The following is an 8,505-nucleotide window of genomic DNA, read 5'->3' on the forward strand; positions in this document are numbered from 1 at the left end:
GATGAGCTTTTCTTCATCATGAACATGCTGCTTCAAGAGCAGTTACAATACTGAAAGGTGCCTGGTACAGCTCAAAATAATGCACAGAACTCTTTCTCTTTCAAGCTGCGGTGTTAATAGGTAGTTGGTGCACTCATCAGTTGCTTGGGAATATAATGTCCCAGATAAAAGGTTGCTATGGTTGAGTCTGCTCCAATGGTCTCAAGACTTTGGCACCTGTCAATTCCGTGCTTCATCTTGAGAAGGTCTCGGTAAATTCCTTGGGTTTCTATGTTTTGTGCTGTGCTTGATCTTTTTTCCAATCTGAATGCTATAAAAGAGAAATAATTCCTTTTAATTAACCAAGCTGATAGTCTTACCTGAGCAACTAAAACTGATTCCACTTTGTACTCCGGGCAATTTAAAATATTTATTTCACTAGTACCAAAAGAGTTGGGCTTATTTTTGGGAGGCTTGCTATATTGTCATAATGTATTCTTCAATACAAGTTTAAATATCCAACTGTTCTGTTTTGTAGGATAACTGCCAAATCAACAGACTAAGAAATTAATTAAGCAACACTGAACTAAGCCTGTGCATTTTCCACACATGTCCAATTACTGGTGACCTAAATCTGGGGCAAAAGCCTGAAGTCTGGAGAGTCCATTTAGAGAATTGGAACAGCAGTCCTTCCATAAAACCGCACATCCCTCTGTGGAACAAATGCCCTAATATAATGTTCTTTTAGAGGGAAAGCTATGACAAATCAAGCTGTGACAGTTAGATGTGTCTCCTCCTCAGAATAAGCACACTGGAGAACGCCTTGCTGGGAAAGGTGAGGTGTTCTTCCTCTGTAGCTTCTTCCTAAGGCCTTTTGATGAAGTAACACATCAGCAAATCTCTGAGAACGTGCTGCTCCTGTTCTGGTAAACTAAGGACATAACTGGATGTACAGTTGGGCTGAAGTGGGGCTGGGGTAGCTTGGCTTACCTTCTGTCCTCTTAAGGAAGAGACATAAATAATATAAAGAAATTCAATGTTAAAATAGCACAGGGCACGTGCTATCAACATCTGTTCTTTAGAGTCCTGCCCTGCTCTTGAGCAAGTGTGGCTAGCATGAGGGCCTCGCATAAGCATGATGATTGCTTTCTAGTTCGTTTCAAGATAATCTGATTTCAAACTAGATCATCCCTCCATCATCCCTCCACAGTGGTAACTTACAGATCTTTAGGTCAGAACTCAAAGGTTGCTCTTAAAACTCTTGTTTAGTTGCTAATAGTTCTAAACCTGTAGCTGATCATAGACTTAAGTATACTGGTTGTGAAACCTATATTAACCTTTAGGATTAGATGTTTAGATTAGACTGAAGTCTGCTTTGACTTGCTTTCACCATTTATGCCACACTTTCCTCTAAGTGTTGCTTATTGTGATGCTTGAGAACTGTCCTTCACATGTAACAAGCTTCTTAATGCTTTGGATGTTTCAAAAACCTGGAAGTACTGCAATTTTCTTCCACTATTCTGAAGGCTCAGATTAGTGAACAGTATGGGTGGGCTTATGTTTGATCTAGTTAGCTTGACCTGCCTGTATGTTAAATAGCATTGAAAATCAGCACGGCATCATAATTCAAAGGTGTAATTTGTGTATGCGCAATAGGCTTAAGGAAGAGGATGCAGCTGGGACCCTTGTCACAGCATGTAGCAAGGAACAGGACCCTGCTAGGGTATGACTCGTAAAAAGTAGAAGCAGTAGAGCTGTTTTGATGTCCAGCAGCAGCTCAGGGGCCTCAGGTGGAAGGTCAGAGGCATGCTGCTTCTGAGATCAGTTTCCAGGTCCCAGAGAATTCAGTGACCTGGTCTATTAAACACTTGTAGCTGAGCAATTCTGCACTGGCATCAAGCAACAGAAAATATATATGGATCTGTTTCTTAATCAACTGGCTTCAAGTAATAAATGTCCTGGTGGTGACTTTGAAATTGGGGTGCACTATTTTGTTTATTCTTGTTTATAGTTTAACTCTTAGGTCAGTTGCATACTGTTTATAATTAAGTGGGATTATAGGTTTTGACACATACTATAAAAGTCTTTTCCATCTTAATGACAAGTTAGCATGTACATATCTCATGCTTTGTATCTCTGCATATATTTCTGCTGAATGCTTTTCTTGCAAATAGGCAGTCTTGGTGAAGTCCCATGCTGCCCCACAAAGGCATTCTTCATTACCTAGCATTACAGATTGGTTTCCTTGCCCTGTCTTACTGTTGCTCTTCAATCTTACAGTTTATCTTTACGGCTGTCTCTTGGCAATGTCCCTTAACAAACATCAAAGAAAACGGGTTTGTTGTTTTTCTGTCTCTCAGGGATTTTTACCCCTGAACTAGTGAACTTGAAAAATACTGCTTATTCTCCCTTTCAGGGCTTCTGAGTGCCTGTTGACTTCCACAGTCAGTTTACTTACACATTTTAACTTCAGATCTGGCTATTTAAAAAAAAAAAAAAAAAAAATTATTCAAATGTTGGATGTGGCAAAGGGGAAAAAAACTGTTTTCATTGTAATGTATCTGGAGAGACTGGCTGTTTCACTAGCATTTATTGCTCTGTAACGCTCTCTGTAAAAGTCACTTATCTGTGTGCTGGGATCATGCTTGATGTATATTCTGGAAGAAACTTTAGCAAATGGAATTTTGTAATAAGTATTTTATTTGTACGTGTTTTGAAAATCCATAAAGCTTAAAATAAAATGATCTTAATATTGCCAATCTAACTGGGCATTAAATAGTCCATTTATAATAGCAGTGTATGAACATTAAACATATTGAATAAAATTTTCATTTTATGGATGAATCATATCTGATACAGACTATAGAGTACAGAAATGACTTGGCTTAGGGACATGGTGTAGTGGGTATGGTGGTGTTGGGTTGACAGTTGGACTCGATCTTAGAGGTCTTTTCCAACCTTAATGATTCTATGATTCTATTTATTAGTTTCTTGAATGATCCTGTAACTTTTAGATATGGGAGACTGGCTCAGCTTCGTGTTACTGACTCTAGACTGCTAGTCTATTAACTACAAACACTATTCTGTGCTTAATTTCAGAGTTAAGTGTCAGGAGAAGAGAGCTCTGTGTTTACTTAGTATTACCATTACTCTACAGTTGGTAATCCAGATCAGTGTTTTCCACAGCTCCAACAAATCTGGTTAGGAAATTGGAATAACTTTCTGAAAACACCAGGTTCTCTTCTGAGTGACTTTTCCGTTAACTACTAAGAACTGTTTTCCTTAATTCTTAGTTCTGAGGCTTCTTAGGACTACATATCGGTATTCTTCATTTAGTAAAGATAGCACTCGTTTTTTGTCATGGCAATAAAGCTCTCCCTAACTACAACTTGCTACACAATGCTCAAGCTTCTTCCAGCAGCATTTTGCTCTTATTTATTTCATCCACATCCAGCTCCATCTTGATCTGCACTGAGAATATGGTTTCTGTCCATAGTACAGATGGAAACTAATGTACTGGAGCATTGGACTATGCAATGTTGTGATCTTTATTACAGAATGGGACCCTCCTGCTGTAGGTAGGTGCAGCTTAAAGGGCTCTCTTCAATCTGTTAGAGGTTTTTGAGTGGCTTGCTTTCAGGTAGTCTGCTGGAACTACACTGTGGGAGAATCCAGTTAGTACCATTAGGGGGAAAATGTCAAAACTCCTGCTAAGTCATAGCAGTATGATTTAACCATGTGCTGCAACAATCATGACATCTGTCAATCGGGTTCTGTATCCAGCGGCAGTAGCTGCTACATGAAGTGCATGACCCTGTTCATCCACATGCGCTAGTGCCTGGATGCTACTGGATGTAGTGGAAGTGCAGAGTTTCATAAGTGCAGACATAAGTGGAGGGAAAAGCAACGTTTAACTTCAGCTCTTACTATAGCCTAGAGACTGGTTAATTTATGTTATTGACTGCGTGCGGGGAGCATTCATTGCCTCACTTGTCTATAACTACAACCTCCCTAAGTTTAGGTATTACTTGGAGCGTGCATGCTTGAACTGAGAATAGACAGCATGTGTGAGAATTAGCCGGCTACTGTGCAGAATGGTTGAAGAGAAGCAAGAAAGACATAAAAACTACATAAAGACAAAAATGGAAATGGATATGTCGTTCTTGACCTTTGTGATGTCCACACTGGGCTGTGGGGAGGAAGGGCTGATATTGCAGTGGCCTGAGGGCTTTGATGCTGGCTGAGCTAGTTCCAGAATTTGATGCAAGATTGAGTGATCCTAAAAATGTTGCTGTCTGCTTTGTGTTTATTTTCCACTCCCTGAAGCTGCCCTGGGTAAAACACTAAAGGTGGCTGTGTTATTGCAAGAATATGGCTTGGCAGAGGACAGGGCTGTTCCCTGAACATTCAGGAGCGTGGATGTTGTTCAGAAATGTTCCTCAGCTGTGGTAGTAGCTGCTCTGGCTGTGTCCCTCTGTGAAAGACGAGACTGCTGCAGCTTAGTGCTCGGAGATTCATGTGAGAATCTTTAGTGGGGGAAACTCTCTCGTGATTGGATCCTTTATTTTCTGATCCTACTTTAAGCTTTTAGTAAACCTGTTTTTAGTAGTATGCTGGTGGAAGAAATGATTCTTAATAAACGAAATGCTTGCTTTTCTGCTCACTTGCTGGACTTCACATGTGCGCTGTCTTTCTAATGTTCTAGGTTATCTGGTGACATGCAAGTGTCCCATTAGTCAATAAAATATTCAAGAAGTTAAAGTGTAACTACTATGATAGGATAATAACTTTGATACTACTTTTTTCTCTTGAATGTGATAAGGACAGCACATGAGCAGGAAAAATGTTCCAATTGCTATTATATAATTTATTTGAATGGCTTTTAAATGCTCTTTGTGGGTGCAGGAAATGTCAAAGGAGACTACTGGCAGCTGTTATGAAGCACACTGAAAAGGAATGATTAGTGGAAGAAAAAGGATGAATGTTTATGCATATGTTAAATCTACATTTAAGGAGGGTTTTGTTTTGTAACTCTACTTCACAAGTGATTTAAATCCCAGTGTGAAAGCAGCTAAAATGATAAGAGGTGTGGTTAGTAGTGTCTCAGAGAAGCGTAAGCACTTAGTGCCTGGTGTGGCCCTTTATCAAGACAAAGCTTTGTAAATATTAATGTAGTAGTTCTTTTTAACAATTTATGGTGAGTTGATTTTGGATGGTGAATGCATTTTGGGGCAGGAAAATGTAAAGGGGGAACATGGAGCACAACTGGATGTAACCATCATTATGAATTTTGTGAAATATGGTGCAGAGGAGAGCACAGAGGTTTTGGTAGCTGTAAAAAAAATTGAGGCTGAACGGCACTCTAATTCATTTGCTGCTCTTTATATCCCATAGCACACAGGTCCATCTACAGTGCCAAAGGACAGCCTGGGAGAAGAGAGATAACTGGTGTCTGGGGATTTGCTGATACGAACCAAGAAAAGGGAAGAAGGGCTGCTTCCCAAGCAGAGATCACGTGGAGGAGATCACATACTAAGAGCAGGTCACGAGACTGTAAGAGAATGAATTTCTACTTAGACTGTTGCAGGAGAAAGGCTGGTCAGCTGGAGTTCAGCAGTGGGGAAAGGATTAGCGTTAGCAATAAGAACTACTTTAACTTATTGGTGTTTGAGGTATTGTAATGTATGCAGGAATTGAGCTATTTATATAACCCTATAACTGAGTTATATATAGCCCTAAAAATTCAAATTCCTGGGTCTCAATTTGGCTTGTTCTATTTCAAGATGAGAATCCATATGTAAAATTCTGCTCTGCTATCCTAAAGTCTTGCCAAAAGTTTATTTAAAGAGCACAACTTGGCAGAGACTGCTCTCTTATCTGCAGATTTCCATTGAGTCCTATATACTCTGTTGTGGTTAGTGCTCTTGCGGCTATTCAGTTTCTGGTCATTTCTGCTATTTTCTTGCTTTTTCTCTCTTATCTGCCTGTATTCAGTCAGACTCTAAGGCAACTGAGGCTGAGAAGAGCTGCTCATACATAGCTGCAGAGGTCAGCCAAGGGACAGTGGTTTACTACTGAGCTGCTCGTCTTGGTAACAGCTATCCAAGTCAGCAAGGTAGAAAACCACCGTTTGGGATTTCCAGCAACAGTACACCGTGCTTGGCCTGAGCTGCAGAACAGTGCAGTAATTTGGAAACTGGTATTATGGCAGGTCTGCAGAAGAGCTAATGACCTGACCCCATTCTGAAAAGGACCATTAGGCAAATGCTGGAAGAGCAGCACTTCTGAGCAGCTCTTGAGGATGTGAAGAGTGTGGTGCTCTGTTATTGTGAGGATTAGGGAGAGCTGCTCTGATTTACTGCAATTAAAAGGAGTTCTGAAATTGTGCTGCTCATGCTCAGTCTGTTGCTTTGTAGGCTTATTAGTGTAACAGATAATGGGGTGCCTTTAGTGTTAGTTAAACAGGCAGCATGTGTATTGAGGACATGCTCTTTCCCTGGGGAGGTTTTTAGAAATTGGTAATCACAGCCTAGAAAGAGCTAAGGCATCTCAAGTCTTACAAGGTCAAGGGAACTTGGTTTTCCAGCAGGGTTTGGGCCATTAAACAGAACTACAGCTACATCACTGAGTGAGTCTCTACCAGCTCCAGAGAGGCTTTTGGGCTCATTATTAAATCATGTTTACCTTTTCCATAACTTTTCATGTTAATTCCAGTTTCCGAATGAAGGAAAAGCTCCCCTCCCAGCTCTCTGGTAGAGGTTGGGCTAAACTGAGTTTCCCCTTTGGATAAAAAAAAATCCTCTATCTGGCTCCAAATTACAGTATGCTTTATAGGAGAAAAAAAAATGCAAGATGTTCCTGTGTCTGTTGAATAGTTTTTTGAATTAAATGTAGCAATTTAAAACTGGTAACACTTTGTGTAAAACATCTTTTAAATCCATATAGTTTTAAGAAAGAAAAAAAAAATAGAGACATCTTTTGGCTTAATTCTGAAAATAATACTGGGTATTTGGTGTAATTTTTTAAATACTTTTCTTTATAGTGGATTCACACTCCCTTAAGTGGGTAAGTAATGCTTCTCTGAAGACAATATAATGAACACTGTGACCTCACCATTTGCCACTTTGTTAGGAACAGGATGGTTTACTCCATGCAAGGGTTGTTTCAGAATGATCCATTGTCTTGAAGATGTTCCTACCCAGATGCTCTGCAGAGGCAATGACTCGTTTTGGATGAAGTGATGTATTCACAATCTCTTGCTTTTCCCAATTATTTTTTACTTTGTTGTGAAATATTTTTATTAATAGCCATCAAATAATGTGATCTATGATAGTGACATGTACTCCACAATGCTTTAATTGCCCATTCTGGAGTGTAAGTCTTCAAATACACTGAAGTTTAGGAGAGGGAGCTGGCAAGCCTTTATACTCTGGTTCATATTAACGAAGTAAACGAAGCCTCATATCACTTTTAAACCCTCATGTGAAGGGCTCAGCACAGAAATGCATTAATGGCATACTCATCCAGCTGCTTATTCTTCCTTAGGGACCCTGGCTCTCTGGACATAAAGCTAAGCAGAATGGGGGTGGGTGGAGGAGAAAACAGCTTCTACAGAAAACCTCTATCAAAGCTAAGTATACCTTGTTACTAGAAGATAAAATACTTGGAACTGGTCTTTATGATGACTTGAAAATTGAAATATTAGCTACTGTTAACCTAAGTTTGAGAGGCAGCTCTCAACACTGTGTTTAGTTCCTTGTTTTTACTGCCATTCAAACAACAGTGTAATTAGAGGCATGCACACTGTTGTCCTTGTCAGATGAGCTTTTATGTGCCATCTAGACTGAGTCAGAACTATGGAAAGAGCCTGAAGCTACTTATGTTATGCAGTTATGCTGCTGTTACATTATCATTTTCAGCTGTAATGCTTAAAGTACCAATAAATCAAATTAGTTTTTTCCTTTCTGTAGTACAAAGATAATAGCAACTGCCCTCTTACCTTCTTTCTGCCATTTTTGTAGACTTTAATATGTAGTTGGTTATGTTTTATCAGACTTTATTCCGTTGGATAAGCCGATTTTATTTAAAACTGAATTTTATTTAAAACTGAAAGCCACAAATATGGCAGGGAAAGCCATCTATATAACTTCTTAGGGAAGAAGCTCACTGATATTTTTTTTTGATCATGTCCTGTAAGACTACAAATAGGACTGAAAGCCTGCAGAATAATGATGAGGTTACTGTACAGTTCATAAATCCTGAAATTCTCAGTCATGTCCAGAATAACAGATTTTTACTGGCTAGAAGAGGTGTGTGGAATACAAGTGAATTTCATATGAGAACTTGAGCAAGTAAGTAATTGTTAGGTTAGTTGTGCAAAGTATTTTAAAGTTGCCTCAAGAGATCCTAGCACTACTTTAATGAAGCAGCAGCAATGCAGAAATACACGTCAAAGCTCTAAATCACAGAAAAGCAGTGGAAAGCGAGCTGAAATTACTCTGCCCACTTCAACCGGTATCCATGTAA

The sequence above is a fragment of the Calonectris borealis genome, chromosome 1 (genome assembly GCF_964195595.1).
Source record: "Calonectris borealis chromosome 1, bCalBor7.hap1.2, whole genome shotgun sequence".
In the NCBI taxonomy this organism is placed as follows: Eukaryota; Metazoa; Chordata; class Aves; order Procellariiformes; family Procellariidae; genus Calonectris; species Calonectris borealis.